General features: G+C 40.2%; 1 protein-coding gene across 1 annotated transcript in view; it reads right to left on the bottom strand.

Moving 5' to 3' along the window:
- grid2 (glutamate receptor, ionotropic, delta 2) overlaps nucleotides 1-17,722 on the bottom strand; it is a 475,468-nt gene that overhangs the window by 316,070 nt on the left and 141,676 nt on the right. The gene's annotated exons all lie outside the window — the stretch shown is intronic.

The raw sequence follows: 17,722 nt of genomic DNA, 5'->3' as shown, positions 1-17,722 counted from the left end.
TATATATGACAAAACATGCGCACACACAAAAATATGCATCATTCCCCAATAATTACATGCAACATATTTGTCTATTAGCACATCCCATATGGTCTACGGCTGCATGGAATTTGCACACTCGCACAAAAAAGCCCACACACAACCATTTCTTATTTTCTTCTGACCCAGGTTTACTTCACTAATTGCTGTCCAGATGGCCAAACACACACATGCACACAGACACATACACACACATGCCATACAATAAGGACACTAACTACTTTATATTCGTCATTATGTAAAACATCTCAGTCGTGTAACATCTGACCCTACACCTTATAGCAGGTCTTTTGCCAGTGATCAAAGTGTATGTACACAAATGTGTGAAGGACATTATAATAATGACTTAAGAGCCACTGGTAATATACTCTTTGAGTTGTGTGATTAGCAGTCAGAACGCCCAGATCTCTGGATAGCTTCACAGTGACAACAGGCCCTGATTTGTCAGGCTAACTATTGTATATGTATATGTGATATATGTCAATATATGTCATGAAAAACATTTTAAATGCAAATCAGACAGCGGGGAGTTATAACAGGCATTTGGCACCAATGTGCTCCATGTATATCAAATGAGATTTTGGCTACAGTGTCACTATACCTGTTGAAAAATTGATAAATAGGCCCCAGTGATGTTTGAGCTATACATCGCAAGGGCCACTTGGTATGTGTCATTTTAGAAAATACGGTCAAATGTATGAGAAAGGTTACCTCTCTCCCTTCATTTGTCAGTGGTAGGGTGTGTGCTAGTATACACACCAGTCAGGTTCAATATTCATGCCTGTGCTTGCGTGCCTTTGCAAGATAAAATGTGTGTGTGTGTGTGTGTGTGTGTGTGTGTGTGTGTGTGTGTGTGTCCAGATGGTTCTATCCCGCTCCTGTCTTGAAGCAGCAGCCCAGTGGCCTCATCCAGACTAATCCTAGCATAACAAAAAACCCTCTCTATTTTTAAAGGCAGACATGGCAGCATGGGAGAATAATTGGGAACAGTTGTAATCCTTAAATGAATAAATCCGGCAGATGTGTTATTCAAAGTAAAATACAAGAGTTTTGGGAACGTAGCATCTCGGACAGACCCGCTGGTTATTTAAAAGAACAACTAGGGACAGACCATGTAAAAGGAGCACAGTGGAAAGGTTGCAGGATAATATTAATGGATAAAATGGTTACTTAAGTGCAAAGTTGTAGTCATATAACAAGATGAACCTTTGACAGGTCAGGCTCTTTTTGAAAATGGAAAGTATGGCGTGTAGCGTGGATGGTCAACTTGGTACAGTCTGTCTCATCATTCAGAATAACATTGTTTTATGATCAGTCTTTGCTGCTTTGTCTTTAAGCAGTCTGAGTAGAGTGTTAAATATAACTCATGTATAGTTATGGTTATTACTTTGGGAATTATCAACTCTTGAGCATAAAACATTAAGCTATAATGTAGCTGTTCTTCAGACCCTTCTGTCTCCAATCTGGCTCTTTCTCACTGGGTGCATGCACTGGGTGAGGCAAATCATGTTTTAGCTGAGGCATCAACTATATTTAGATTTTGCAAAGACACGTGCACTTCAAAAACACTGACATTTAACATATTTATGAATGAAAACAAGTTAAAATTAACTGCGATTTGTGCTTGAATTCTATGTATTTGCAGTTAATACATTATGTCTTATTTTGTGAAGTTGGTGGGTTGCCCCAGGTAAATGCACCATACTTTAACAAAACTTTAGAAACAAATAACTCCCTCCAGTACTTTCCCAACTTAGATGACACATCAGAATAAAGTAAGAAACACTCCACTGCTGCCAACTGTGATGAGTCCCCGACAGGCACGTACAAAGTTATATATGCAGTGAATGCACACAAATATGTAACATGCCTATGAATCCCAGCCAGCTGTGGAACAGACACTTTCACTCTGCACTGGTCATGCACAAGTAGACATGACAAAATCAATTATTTCTCTTAAAACATAATCCTCCACACAGACACATACAACCATTGACATACTTATGTTTGTACATACAGAATGTATGCTTGTTCATATGCGAACAAAGCAAATCTGTTTACAAGTCATGCACCAAATACTACACAGTTGAAGTGATGCGTATGCAACTTTCCAGATGGCATCACTGTTTTTCCAACATGGCAGCCTTACTGCTGAGCAGTCAGCCAAATCTACCACAGCTTTGGCCATACAGAGCAAACTGTTCCAACACACACACACACAGAAAAACAAACAAAAAACACTAAGTTATTGTTTTTGATGTTGAGCTGATAAGTGATGATTTAACCTGTGCCAAAAACCTCAAATAAAATTATATATATATGTGTGTGTTATATATATATATATATATTTATTATAACATTGCTCCAGTATCAAAACACTGCTTGGGGAAAGACAGATTTGGTTCCTCTTCTTGGAAAAGAGTCAGATGATATCTCTTTTGCTGTGTGACATGCTGGATAATGTTTTGTTTTTGGCTTTAGGGGCTGCTGGATTTTGAAACAGGAGGAAAATAATACCCTCAGAGATGCACACAGGCAAACACACATGCAGGCATGGACAGGCGCGTGTTAACACTCTTCAGCACACACTTATGCTCTGGCCTTACATCCCCTTACACCCTCCTGTGCCCTCCTCACAGTTTTGAAATAGCCTTGCAGTGGCTAGTAGATGTCGCTGCACATAAAATGACAGTGACATCTCCAAAGGCAAGAGCTGACTTTTCCATGCTGAGAGAGCAGTTTTAGTTTCTATGGTCTCAACACACACACACACACACACACACACACACACACACACACACACACACACACACACACACACACACACACACACACAAACAAACAGGAGAAAGACACATGGTCCAATTGGGTGTCTGTGTCATCAATAGGGCATGAGTCTCTCTCGGGGTTTCAATTAAACTTTGCTGTGGAGCAGACACACACTGGCACAGTTTAAGGTCCGGATACTGATGGGCGTGATTAATTTCCCTTCAGCGTGTCCTGCTGCCAGGTAAGAATACTGGACAAAAACGAGTCCATTTATATATAAATCTTGAGGTGAAGTTCATAATTCTTTTTATATCGGAACATGTCAAAGTGCACTATCAGGCCTGTAGGCTACACGTTTGTAGTAATTTAACTCGGTGTATGACTGGTTTCAACAATGAGAATTAAGAGTTCAGTGCATAGGATTTAGGGGGATATATTGGCCAAGTACAGAAATCCTAGAAATGCGCTAAAATCTTAGAAATGTCCTAAAATACTAGAAACATGTATTGGGCTGTTGAGACAGGCCCCTGGCCTCCTGTCATTTTGCAAAAGTGGCCCCCAAGCAAAGCAAGCCGAGTGTCCCTGTCCTACACACTGCTCCTTTAGCCGGTGAAGTTATGTGAAAAAGTTTCATTGTTGCCATGGTTACCTCCACTTTAGCATACCTTGCATCAAGATTTATAACACTGATTAAAATTTAAAAAGAACTATGTTTGAGGTGTCCCAATGGGCAGTATTAGGATACATCTGTTAGTCAATCACCACATTTCCCCCCCAGTGGCCACTGTCTAATATGCAAATAGCTGTCTAATATGGCAGTTATACAGTCTACTCAGGTGCTCGATTGCAATCTAGATCACAGTTCTGGGCTCAATCTCTTTAGCCCTGTCAACTCTAAAATTCATAATGAGGAAATTCAGTTGCTCCAGGCTCCAAACACACTTTCACTCGTGACATACATAGAATGAGGACTGCGGCACATTATTGGGTTTCTGACCGATAGTTTATTAATATTGCTCTAAATGATCCAGATAATAACTGCTGTAAAAGTGCTGAGAAAGATCCAACCACAGAGTTCCTGCTGTTCATCCATCCATCAAACTAAGTGTGGGTGTATATGAGTGTGTGTGGGCGGGTGGAGGACGATTTCACCAAAGAGTTCCTGCTGTCCCTTCATCCGTCAAACTAAGCAGCATTAGAGGAAGCTGTGTGTCCCATCAATTATTCCCCTCAGCACATCTATTATTGATGACTGCTACTTAAAATAAGACACTGAAGGACTGACAAGGCACGGAGCTAAGCGAAGGCTCTGGGTTTAAGAGTCTGCTGGTGTTTGAGTTGGATTTTGGGAGTGGAGATGTTTGTGTACAGGACTGCATATGTCTGTGTGTGTGTGTGTGTGTGTGTGTGCCTGTGTGTGCATGGACATTCAGTCGACCGGTTGCTTACCGTGTGTGAGTGACAGACAGGTGAGTAAAGTTTGACAGATGGACTTACTGAACAGGAGAACTCATAGTTCCTGATTGGGTCTGATTAGGTGACAGTTTTTTGACATTCAGAGGAGAGTGGCGAGTTTTGTCAGTGCGCAGATTGGCTTAAGGGGGACCTATTGTGCTTTTCTTCATTTTCTGTCATATAAAGATAATATTACAATGATGGATGTTCATATTAGCATGGTTTCAAATAATGAGGTAAGTGTACTGTATGTATCAGCAAAAACCTCAGGCTCTAGACTGTTCTGCAAAATCTGTTCCCAGCTTCTTCTTTTTTTTCAACTTATGCTGCAAGATATGGAGGACTGAAACCAACAAAATCAAAAATAAATAAATGTGCCAATAAATAAATGAAAATGCCAAAATTGACAATATTTATTTAATTTCCCATTTAATATATTTATTCATTTTTATTTGCTTATTTATGTATGTATTATTTTCCACTTTGCATATAAATTCCCCTATTAATTTAATTTCTCATTTTATATATATATTCATTTTTTTATTGTAAATGTATTTATTTATTTTTGTAATTATTTATGCATTTATTTATGTATCATTTTCCAATTTGCCTCCCCTTCCATTTATTTCCTCAAAAATATTTACCTCTCTTTTTCCTTTTCCACCTACATTTCCACCTCATTTTGCAAACAAGGGGGGCTGGCCTATTTATATGTATCAACTTTTCACCTATTTGTTGATCGACATCAGAGTGCATGGATCTGTTGCTGAATGCTGCGGCAGCTAACCCGGCTAACAACAGCAGCTTACTGGATGGACAACAGCAGCAAACCCAGCTGAGAGAGAAAGCTAATCTGGTTAACAGTGGCTCACCAGGTGAACAGCGGAACATGTCTGCTTGTGTTACAAAAAACATCTCCAGCATGTTAAAATATTGCAAAAATACCTTAAAATTACCTAATTGAAATGATGATTATTGTTTTTATACCATATGCTTCGGTAAATTCATAGGATTATCCAATCGATGTACAAGAGCTCCGAATCAATGTATAGATTTCTGGATGTACAACTCATAAAGTATGCAGGTTTACATACAAAAAAAAAAAAACAGTATTTGAAAATAGCTTATGGCAGTACAATAATAATAATCATAATCACATAACATTAACTGATAGTGAAAATAAGCACAATATGTTCTCTTAAAACATCTTCCTATGGCAGCAAACACCAGTTTACACAGCAAGGAAAGGATGACTAAAAGAATGATTTATCAGTGTTGGTATATAATCTATAAACTGACCGTCATAAATTGTCATTTTCATTGGACTATTCTTTCAGGACAGTGGACCTTTTAATTTTAATTTTTAAATGTGCCATTTCGCCCTTACATTCCTCAAGAACAAACTGAAATGTGTTGAGACTTACTTGAACAAAAATTGCGTGAACGATTTCCCGTACCCTACTGATACTCCAGTCTTCACTTATATCTCCTCTTTTGCTCAGTCATTAAGACTTGACAAACATTTACAATTCCCTCTGGTGAGCAATGAGGCTATAAAAAGATCACAAGCTACACTAGGAAAAATAATGAAGACATTATGACAGGCGGCACCGTGAGCCGCTAGAGCAAATATTACGTTAACATGAGATGGCAAATATGCATCACTCTTGAGTGATTTAAAGAGCACAATCTTATTGTTCACGGTAAATCTCCTATCTGCAGTCTTCCTGATGGATCAGGACTTGTCAACAGTTGATGCCCCATTTATAACAGTTGGGCAGAGTGAATCATACTTATAGCTTGACACTTGTAGCCATCTTACATCTGCTATACTGCATCTTTCTGGAGTCGATTTCTCCAAATACACCTACACTGTTTCTGTATTCCTCACATGATTTTGCACAGCCCTCTCTCTCTCTCTCTCTTTCCTCTCTCATCCTCTCCCCTCCTCACTGTGTCTCCAACCATGCAAACAACCCACACACCTCTGCTTCGCTCCCTGTCTGGTTATGTCTTGTCTCTGAGCTTGCCTACAGTCACCTTCCTTTACCTGTCAAAAGACAGAAAATGAGCTAATCATTATTTTGTTCACGTACTTTAAAAAGAACATCGACAGTGAAAAGCTGTCTGTTTCTCCCTTATGTACACTTCTAAACTTTCTGTATTTGTGACAGGTGGGTAAACACTCAGTGTAGGCTATGATAACTGGTTTTACCCCACTGTTCCAACAACTGTGCTCAAATGGCAGCAACGAATTAAACAATGCATCATTCAAGGCTGTCAAAATGCTTCATTTAACATGCGGCACGTTCATTATGGTTAGATAACAGTCAGAATGTCACACAAATTTAGACACTTTACTTAATTTTCAACAATCACTGCTCCTACATTTCTGGAGTTCTTTCTGGAGTCAACAGCAAAACAGCTTGAAAGTTGATTGAGCTAAATTGCACATAAAAAAAGACACAAGTGGGTAAATCTTGGCGTTTTGTCCCAAGCCTGAATGGCTCTGTTAACAAATCCAAATATTTGGTGTTTCCAACTGGTGTTTTAGAACTGTGTGCAGTACAGAACAGTAGGGAAAACACTCTCCTTAATTTTCTCTCTCCCTCCCTTCCTTCCTATGTCTGGTCCTGTCTTGTCTCAGAGGATGCCAGTGGCCATGTCTCTCCTCGTGTGGCCAGCTGTGTCACAGGTGATCCATCACCACAGGTGGAGGTTTATTATTGGCCGAACCCCATGGGCCCGCTGATCCTGACAAATCAGCTGTAAATGCCAGCCGTCAGACGGATGCTCTGATTGGTTCTGACATGCACAGCGGGCCTTATGCCAGCTTCATGCCCCCTAGACCCCAAAAACCAGGTGTAGACAGGTATGTGTGTGCGTCTATGTGTGTGTGTGTGTAAGTGTAGGTGTGTGTGTGTGTGTGTGTGCACCTTCCTCTACTACATTATTCAGCACCTGCTGTTGGGGGTTTATGTCTCTGGTTTCTTTCCCCTTGTTCCCCTGGCTCACACAGTATAGCGGTCAGCTAAAAGTCTGTGTGTCTGTGTGTGTGTGTGTGTGTGTGTGTGTGTGTGTGTGTGTATGTGTGTGTGTGTGTTCATGCTTGTGTGTTCATGTGCCCATGTGTAAGTGTCACACCACACTGTGGCCTTTGCGCCTACATGCTCATTCAGCGCTTTCTGCTAAAAACTCAACCCCAAAACAACTTTCTTATGTGACCTGGGTTTCCTCCAGAAAACTTTTCTGCTTACAGAAAGCTTTAGGAGTTATTTTTGCACATCCTGCGGTCAAAGTTTGTCAAATTAATGTGGTCATTACCATGCACACTGTCAAACTTGCCTGGCTTTAAACTATTTTCATTCCGGTGCAAAGATACTATGAAATATTAGATAATTTTTCTTTAAATGTATTTTCTCCCACCACAGGCTGACCTATATAAAGCTCCTGTACTCCAGGTGTACCACAATATCCCTACATCAAGCGCTTTACACACAAAGGCAGGCATGGGATATAAGTCTGGCATTGCTTCACATAAACTGGTGTGTTTACTGCCAGTTCAAATTGGAGTCAAACAGGGTGGACAGTTTCTCCAATATGATTCCATGACTTTGCTACACTAAAAGCAAGGTGTAATATTTCGAACAGAATATGTCAAATAAAATGGGTTTTTTTTTTGTGATAAGTGCCATAAATTTACATACAGCAGTCTGTACAGTGCAATATTCTTTCCAAGGGATATTGTAAATGTCATTGTCTTAATGTAAAAAGCCTGGTGCAATAAAATGAAAGAGAGAGAGAGACAGAAAGAGTCATCTATGAATCATGCACAACCCGAAACAGTTTATAAAGTGCATTTATTATGCTTATATAAAGTGGCTCAGATTGAACATCTAAGATTAAAGCTACTTTAAGCAGTTATAGTTCTTGAAAAAACAGATTTTTTTTCAAGGCCTTTTTTAATAGATTTTAGAGTACTGGGAATAAAGATAAATTGCCGTCTTATGGATATTGAAACCAATCAACAGCATACTCTTGTGGGTATATAAAGGGAAACTTTATGTCAGGCTATCTGGTCAAAGAAGACTAGAGGAGAAACAGTATATTATATATGTCTCCCAAATAGTTCTTTTTTCAGTGTTAATCCCTTTCTCACAGAGCGGTCCACATTACACTTCAGAAATCGATGCTACCCCTCAGGTGGGTTATGTACACTGGAAAAATACAGTTAAGAAAGTGTAGTCGAAAATGGGCTGGATTTACTAAAACTTACTTTTTTTTTTGAATAAGCATTCATCTGTTTTTCTTTGAGAATCGTAAAACACACAAAAGAGAAAAACAAACCGTTTTATCCTGTACAGTGACAGTGTTCTGTGTCTCTTTGTTTTCAGTTTCTCTTATTTCCATGTTTCCATACATTTTCACCGCATTATGCACAAAGTGCTTAGATGTCAGTATTATGTATGGATAAAAGAGGATCAAAGGGAGCCCAAATTCATTTTAAAAGGCTTCCACCGACTGCCTTATCATTATAGGAAGTTAAAACCAGCCCTGCATAGTGCTTTCCCTTCATGATAGCCTCGTTTTTAAAAAAGGCTTTAAAGCTGATTTTTTTTTTTTTTTTTGAGGGCCTGTGATTCATCCGGTTCTGCTGGCTAAAAATAAGCCTCTCTGATGCCAAGTAAGCATCCACGTAATCCATCCCTCAACATTACAAGTTATAGACCATTTACACTAGTGGGGACAAGGAGGCCTGCCCTGCAGGCATAAGAAAAAGCAGGTGTAACCTGAAATATTTCATACCAAACAGTCCTGGGGACTCCCTGAGAGGAACTGCTCCCTGAGAAGCTCCCCTGAGAGCTTAGCTCCTTTAAGGGATTTTTTTCTGTTTGCGTTCACAATTCCAATAGGAACTCTGAGGTGACGTGCCCTAAGCTCGCCAGCGGTTGTCTCTTTTGTTTTCATGAGATAAATCTCTCCACTGTAGCATATATGTGCTCAGTAAAGTCTGATCTTTACCGTCACTCCGTTAATCCGTCTTTTCTCCTATTTTATTTAGTTACGATCTGTTTGTGGTTTACATTGAGTGTTGCTGGACACAACAAACAGGGCGCTGTTAGAAATTGTTTCCAAGAACTATGGAAAAAAATAGTTACTACAAGGTTTGGACAATGTAGAGAAAGAAAAGATAGAAACAACTTTCTTAAAGTTAGGGAAAGATTTTGGTCATGGTGAAGGCAACATTATGTAGCTTTTCCTTATTAATACAGCGGTTTGAAAGTCGATCTAAATTACACAACTGTCAACAGGGAGAATGGCATCTATCCCAATTCCACAGAAGACGCCGGTCACCTGCTTTCAGCACTATGTAACTTAGCCATGTAACATTTCTGTCATTGTCTTAAAATAAGGCTTATAAGTTTGGAACCTTACCTCAACAGTCATGTAATAAATTACCCTCTCCAACATAACCATTTGGCCACGGCCTGTAGACATCATGGCAACAGTTTACCTAAATACACACACACAATCCACATGCAAACGGTTTGCAAAGAAGGGACTGTAGATGCTAGCAATCATATTTGTGCAAAATCTGGTAATATAACTGTACGTTGGCAGTCGACGTCTTAACGTCTTTGCCGACTCTACATCCCCCAGCTTGTCAACAAATCCACGTCTATGAGGTGGAGGTGCAACAGTGCTGTGTGTGTTTTACGATACAAGTATTTCATTCATAGACCTTTGGTGGACAACAAAGTGCACAGAGACGAATTTCTACAAAATGTGGCTTTAAAGAACCCAATGTGGAGTGCTGGCAGGATCTGAGTTGCAAACTGTGATCACTGGTGTCAACACCTTTTTTTAAAAATAGCCATCAGCCCAGACCTCTTCCTTTACAGTTTTTACAGCACTATAATAGCATCAGGCAACTTCTGCTCTTCCCTTCTGGGAAATAAATTATTGCAGTCTCCAGGGCATCTTCAACATGCTGGCTTAATTTAAACCAGAACATTGAAGATGCCCTGGAGAGCCAGGACAGTATGGTCTTGGCTTTGTTCTACCAAATGCTCATGAAATAAAATTCTTACTTGGGAATGTCACACAAACAGGCTCACACATTCCTCTCATACCATGTTTGCATGTGTGGGACTGTGTGTGTGAGTCAGACTTCAGCCCACTCGAGTACCAGGGGGCCTCAGTCACATGCAGTGTTAAACAGTTAGACTTCTAACAGCGATTAGCCGCTTCCAGCAATGATTTCACAACTTTTTCACCCCCTCTTTTCAAAAAAAAAAAAAAAGTGTAACTCGTAACTAAGAACGGAGACCACCCACCCAAGTGCGTTAGTCGAAATAACAGCTTCCAAATGACAAAATTCACAAGTTGTCAAATGAGAGACGCAGCTTGCCTAATGCTGTTTAGGTGTTGAGGCGAGCTGAAGGAGGAGGGAAGAGGGAGAAGGGGAAAAAATGTTGGGAAGACAGACTTGTCGAATCCCTGCCTCTTCTGAAATATGCTTAATATTTTTGTATATTGGGGTGTCCAGCAGCCCAGGTGGTAGAGCAGGTGCCACAGAGCGCTTCAGCCCTTTGCTGCATGTCATCCCCTCTGTCTTCCCCTTTCATGCGATGTCTGTCCTATCCAATTAAGACCCCCCCCCACCCCCCCAAAAAAAAAACAAAAAAATATATCTTTGAAAAAATATTCTTCTGTTTTGATGTAGATAATCTCGGACCTTTTTCTGAGCAGAGCGGCTGCTCCCTCAAAGTAAAATCTGCAGAATCACCAAAGAGGCACAAGAGATAGCACAAAGCTGATGGCAAAAGGCCAGCATGGATGACAGAAGTAGTGATGGATGGACCTATTCTTTCTGGTTTTGATATTTCTTGCAAAATATGGTGTCAGTTTCTCTGTGACACTCCGTTATAGTGCATGCAAGAGCGACAGCTAGTGCTGCCGAATGCTTAAAACTCTTCAATGCATTACCAATTGTCATGTATAAGTTTAAATAAATTAAGATAAAATATTCATTTTTAATGCATTGGTTAGCATCCTACTTGTATGCAGGGAGGCTATGTAAATGTAACGCATTGTTATTTAATGTCACCAACCTGTCGTTTCTTATGGAGCAAATAGCACATGCCCCAGTAACCTCCACAGCTTTGTGCTACATTCATGTTAACCATCTGAAAAATGATTTCCCAATCATATTTCGTCGCTCTGCACCCTTTGCTCTTTGTTATACCAGGTGTTGTTTTAATGCTACGAGCAATAAAATACAACAAATGTGGAATGTGTGGAAACAAGTTGTTTCCACAATACAGCATATAGTTAATAAACACACTGAAGTCAAAAGAACAACCATCCGAGGAGCACATGACTGCACCATTGATCTTTTTTGGCAGAGGTCTCGACTCGAGTCTTATTCAATTGCTTCTCGTTCACTCAGTGTAGCAGGAAGCATGTGCAGAAGCGAGCGGGAAAAGTCAGCGATTCCTGAGCACTCTGACATTCGACAGGTCGACCCGCACACCAAAGAGTCGATGTGTTTGTTCAGTTTTTACCCATCACTAGCGTCATCTTCCATGACCAGTTGCCATGGAATTTCCTCAACCATGCAGTGATGCTTTCACCTTGGTTGCATTAATATAATCATAACAATTGCCAGAGCAGCTGAGAAAAGGTATATGATGCATTTCTGGCCACTAATATTAATACATATAACCTATTTACTAAAGAACGAGATACCAAGATCAGTCGGGGGAACAGCGTCCTAGATTTAGCAGTTTAATAATTGCTGGATGGATGCAGTAGATGTCACTGATTTACACAGCAAGTGTCCAATGTCTTCACACCTTGATTAGAGTGCAGTGGTGACAATCACACGGCAGAGCTGCTTAGAAGAATCAGAGGACCTCGTTTTTGCTATTCTCTTAAAAATAAAATGGATAACATGCTCTGTTTTGATTCATTTTCATATAAGAAAAAAACATAATTGTAATTGAGATATTGTGAATAAATACTAAATTATGACAGTGTTGGGGATTGTGCCCTGGACGTTTGTTCAGGGCACAATCCCGAGCAGAAGCTACAGTGGTGTTAATTACAGTATAAAGGAAAACAGTAACAGACAGGGAATCCCTGGTCTCCAGTGAACTGACTCCAACTTTCAGCCACCTTGTTCCACTATTCTCACTTCAAACAACACACGTACACTCACTCATGACCCCAAGACAAACTGTGAGCAACAGAGACGAGAGATTTAAGATGTAAATGGCAGATAAAGACAATAAGAGGTGCAGAGAGAAGAGGAAAATAGGAAATGAAAAAGTGGAGAAGAGAGTAAAACAAAAATAAATAACAGAGAAACAGAGAGAGGAAGAGAGTGAGGAGATGGAGGAATCAGAAATGCTGGCTTGGCAAAGCAGTGATGTCGGAGAGTCACTGGAGTGATGAGACAGACAGCTGTGTGTGTGTGTGTGTGTGTATGTGTGCGTGTTAGCCAACAGAGGAGACAAACAGCTCCCTCAACAAAAATATCTCTTTTTCCTATAAAAATGAACCTAAAACAGCACTTTGTGTGGTTCAGCCAATCAAAAACAGTTGGTTTATACTGTATTTACAATCACTTCTGCTCCAAAGGATACCAAAGTTTTTTTTATACTGATGCCTGATGGTGCACGCAGCCACAGGTTTCACTTGATTTTAGTTTGCTGGGGGAAAAAAATCAGTCATACATAATTCCAAAAATAATCGGATAACTAAAATAATAATAATTACTAAATTAAAAAATGTAATGTAATTTTGAAACACAATTCGTGTTACTGAGGTGCAATACTGTATTCTACCTTTTTATATATCAGGTGGCTTCAATCTGCTTTGGGTGGAGCATTTCTTGTTAAACTCCTCCAGGTATTTTGTCATCACTCATTTACAGCAGCCTAATCTGCTTTGTGCAGTCCATCTAACATTGCCAGCTTTTAGGCCTAACAGAGATCAAGGAAGCCTCCACTATTATCCACGAGTAACAATTATCAAACAATTTTTGTACGCAGCCCAGCTGCCAGAAAAAAAAATGGTTGACATTGTTAGTTTCTGCAAAACAAGAATACCTAACATTTGCACGTTTCATATGTATCATATCGATGTCTCTGAGGTGACGCAGTATATGAGTTTGTCATCTGGAGGTGGAGGGGATAGGGTATGGTGTGTCCAGTGGCATTTCTGTATATTAAAAAATTTGGGGGCACCACCACTTAAACTGATACCCTAAATATTAGGAAAACTACAATACTCTCACTACTGATGTGTTGTTTTTAAAAATCATATCTCTTTTGACATATCAAGGGGTTGTGCATGGCTCCACTAAACACTCTTGATAAAACAGTGCATAGCAGTATGTTTCTAACACATATTGCACACATACATTGAAGGAGGGAGAGAGAGTTATGTTACCACTGTGACTTAATAAAGAATGCAATATTATATCGTCACAAACCAACACAATTAAGCTCAATGCAAATAACACTACAAACCCTAAAAAGCACAACACCACTGAGGACCAGAACCAGGCATACAGACAGCTGTCTCGAGCTGCAGATCCATTGACAACCTCGTAGATAAGCACAAACTGAAACTGCTCACCATCTATATCAATCAATCCAGTCAAAAAGCCTAAAGTGAAATTAAATATGCTTTTACTCACCAAAGCAGTTGTTTCGTTTTCCTGTTTAGTGACAAACGACGTCTCCTCCACTTGTTTGGCTATCTCCTCTGCACACTTCGTACATACAGTGCTGGATGTCCCTTCAAAGATGGGCTGAGCGTCAAAGTGCCTCTGAAGCCTCTCATCACCCTCACACGTTGTCTCAAAAATGCACCTGAATATTCCCGGGTTGAGAGAGTTTCCACAGTTTAATACGTGTTATACCTGTATGCACTGTCAGCTTGGGCAGCGACATTTACTCTTCCGATAGCCCCGTTTCACGACTTTGTCCAAATGAGTCCCGCTGCTTTCATGTTTCGCAATCCTGTCAAAAATCTTTGAAACCCGTCCTCGACCAGACGCCATCTCCACGGAACAGCAGACACGGAAAACAGAGGAGTGCCTTCCTTTCGATGCTAACCGTTAGCCACTTTTCTTCAAAAACCACTCTACGTTCAATCCACGATTTGTTTTACCAGCCGTTTGAGGAAGGACAATGTCCCTTAGGTGGGCACCTAGGTGCTACAAGTCCAACTTCTCCTGTGGGCTTCAAACCTGTGCTCCGGTAGGAAATCCACTTCCTTGTTTTTTTACGAGTTACGGAAACACGCTTCTTTCCGACGAGCTAAAGTTCACAGCTACTATCAGCAGCGCCATTCACAGCCAGCCAGCCAATCATCCTTTCCCCTCTGAAATATTAGCCAATCAACTCTGAAATATCTGATGACGCTGTAGTGGGACTCTGAGCTGACAGCCCAGCCCCACACCCCGAGCATGCGTATTACCGTTTTACCACGCACAATACACACTGCATGAGATTTATAATTGATCCATGGCTATGAGAGAGAGGCTGGCTCTACTGCAGATGCAAACCAGATGAACAGGGACCAATAAACATGAACGAAAATGGATTCTGAATTGTATTTTGAGTGTTTTAAACATACTAATGGAAATTGTATGCAAATTGGGATAATGCTACATATTCAAAGCTGATAAATTATTGTAAATCATTAATATTTGAGCATTAATAATATGATTTGTTTGCACAGCGCTCCTGGCAACAGTGGGTGGGGCTTTGCCCTTAATAACCAGCTACCACTGGGTGTGTCACCTATGGAGATGCCTGCCAAGCTGCGGACCACCACTGCAGAGCATTGTTCAAGACCAATTAACAAAGAAACTTGTTGCGATTTAGCAAGAAATTTCTGTTTCCAGCTGCTTTTAGGCACCAACATGGATGGTCTGTTGCGACCCGTTGCTGTTTTCTTCGGCATTTTGGACACAAAAGTACTTTTTATCAAGGCATCCCTGCTTTTCACATGGGCTATTTTAAGCCAGCACATTATCTTTTTAGAATCATAACCAAGTGGATTTTGTGCCTAAACCTCATCAGATGTTAAACACAGTGTAGCAATGTTGACTTTCAACTTATCCGCTGCGTAATAATGCACAAATATAATGTGGCCATGGTTTGCAGAAATGTACAATGGCAACAATTTTTCTGGCATTTGGCTGATTGTATCGCATGAAATCCGAACTTTAGTCTATATTTGTATTTATATTTGTATATTTGTATCTATATTTGTTTAACATGCAACATGTTGTATGTGTATGATAAACCTAGCCTCTGGTCACAATAACCTTTTATTTATTGTTAATACAGAGCATTTTTCAAGTTAAGAGATGTGCACATTTTGTCTCTAATGTTGCTGACTGCTACAAAGCTAAAAGCCACAACCTGTCAGTGAAGATTAACTGAGGACCAAATGAGATTGTTTGTGAGTTAATTGACTAAAGGTCACTGTCTGGACCAGTCTCATCAAGCAAAGGCACTGTTAAAGTCACAGCTTCGAAAATAAATTTATCTCTTGTTGATAATGTGGAAATGCCGCCCCCTAAACGCTGTGTTTACTGAAATAAACTAACAAAAAATACCAGTGGTCTTCTCAATTTGAACTGATGGTGACAGTATGAATAAGTAGTGATAAGTAGTGAGTGATAATTTATAGGCCGCGTACCTGCTGCCAATTTAAGAACTTGGTTTCTGAATTTAGCACACTATAATACTATGCAGTGCATCACTCAGTTTGTTTATCAAAGATAATTATGGCAGTTGATTATCTTAGGTAATCAGAGCATGAGTCAAATCAGGAAAAATGGAAGTGCGTTTGTTTCTGTGTGGTGCATGTGTGTGTGTCTGTGTCAGAGCGTTGTTTATTGGAACCTTTGCATATCCCTTTCATGTGCACATCCCAAAATCCCTCACAGCAGGAAGCAAAAACACACAGCCGAGGGGTAGTTCCAGTAACATAATGCATACACATTCACACACACACACAAACACACACACACACACACACACACACTCACACACTACACTGGCGCTGGACTTCAGCCACTTCCTTCCAAGCTAATCAGAGGAAAAGACAAAGTGCCAACATATCAGATGTAGCACAGAAGGTGGGTGACCTGTTGGAATAGAAAGATCTAGTATGTGCATGTGTTTGTGTGTGTCTGTGGGTTGTTTTTTTCTGTGTTTGTGTGTGTGTGTGTCTGTGTCAGAGCGTTGTTTATTGGAACCTTTGCATATCCCTTTCATGTGCACATCCCAAAATCCCTCACAGCAGGAAGCAAAAACACACAGCCGAGGGGTAGTTCCAGTAACATAATGCATACACATTCACACACACACACAAACACACACACACACACACACACACACTCACACACTACACTGGCGCTGGACTTCAGCCACTTCCTTCCAAGCTAATCAGAGGAAAAGACAAAGTGCCAACATATCAGATGTAGCACAGAAGGTGGGTGACCTGTTGGAATAGAAAGATCTAGTATGTGCATGTGTTTGTGTGTGTCTGTGGGTTGTTTTTTTCTGTGTTTGTGTGTGTGTGTGTGTGTGTGTGTGTGTATGTGTGTGTGATCATTTGACAGGACATTAAGTAAAGAAAAGGAAGGTATTAGATTTTTTTGTCCTTCTCATGGATTAAGGGGAAAAGAAATCAAAGCACTAGCTTCAGCCAAAACCAAGAACTGATTATGGGGATACCCAGCTCCAGTACATTGCTTACATGCCTTTTCAACCTTAAGGCTAATTTAATTATGGACTACATCAAAGAGTAAGTGCACCCAGAGAAATAATCTGGCTTGCGCTGCCAACTAGTAGTCATATGCGTTTTCTGCAGCCAGTGTAGCATAATGGAGCAGGCTGTGACACCATAACACACCTAACTGTAATCTTACAGGATGTCAGAGGTTTGACAGACTTTCAATAAGCTTCCAACTCAAACAGGTCAGTGCAGAAATACTTTTTTTTATAGTTGGCTCACCCTCACCCCTTCGAGGGCATGTAAGTAATATATATGAAAATGCTTTTTTAAAATAGTGAGTTTAGTGATGCTCACTGCCTCATGCCTTCAGACTGGAGGGAATAATAAGGATGGCATTCACACTTCAGGATACTAACATCTTGTTTGTTGCTCTGACATATTTAGTACAGGCTGTGTAGTCAAAAATGACCTTTGTAAAACTATAATGACACAATGCAGGAAAAGTTAAAGAAGGGTAAGAACTGGGGATGTTAATGGTTAATTGCCAGGAATATTTTTGACCAGATATGCATATCGTTCAGTAGGTTGATTTTGCTATTCTTACTGCACTGCGCATCAGCTGGATCTGGTGGGAGCTAGTTAGCAGTGATGCACATTTACAGCAATTATCTACCACCGGTAATGTCAT

This window comes from Plectropomus leopardus, chromosome 6 (assembly GCF_008729295.1).
Source record: "Plectropomus leopardus isolate mb chromosome 6, YSFRI_Pleo_2.0, whole genome shotgun sequence".
NCBI lineage: Eukaryota > Metazoa > Chordata > Actinopteri > Perciformes > Serranidae > Plectropomus > Plectropomus leopardus.
The sequence above is the reverse complement of the archived record's forward strand: the minus strand, read 5'-3'. Positions and strand labels throughout refer to the sequence as shown.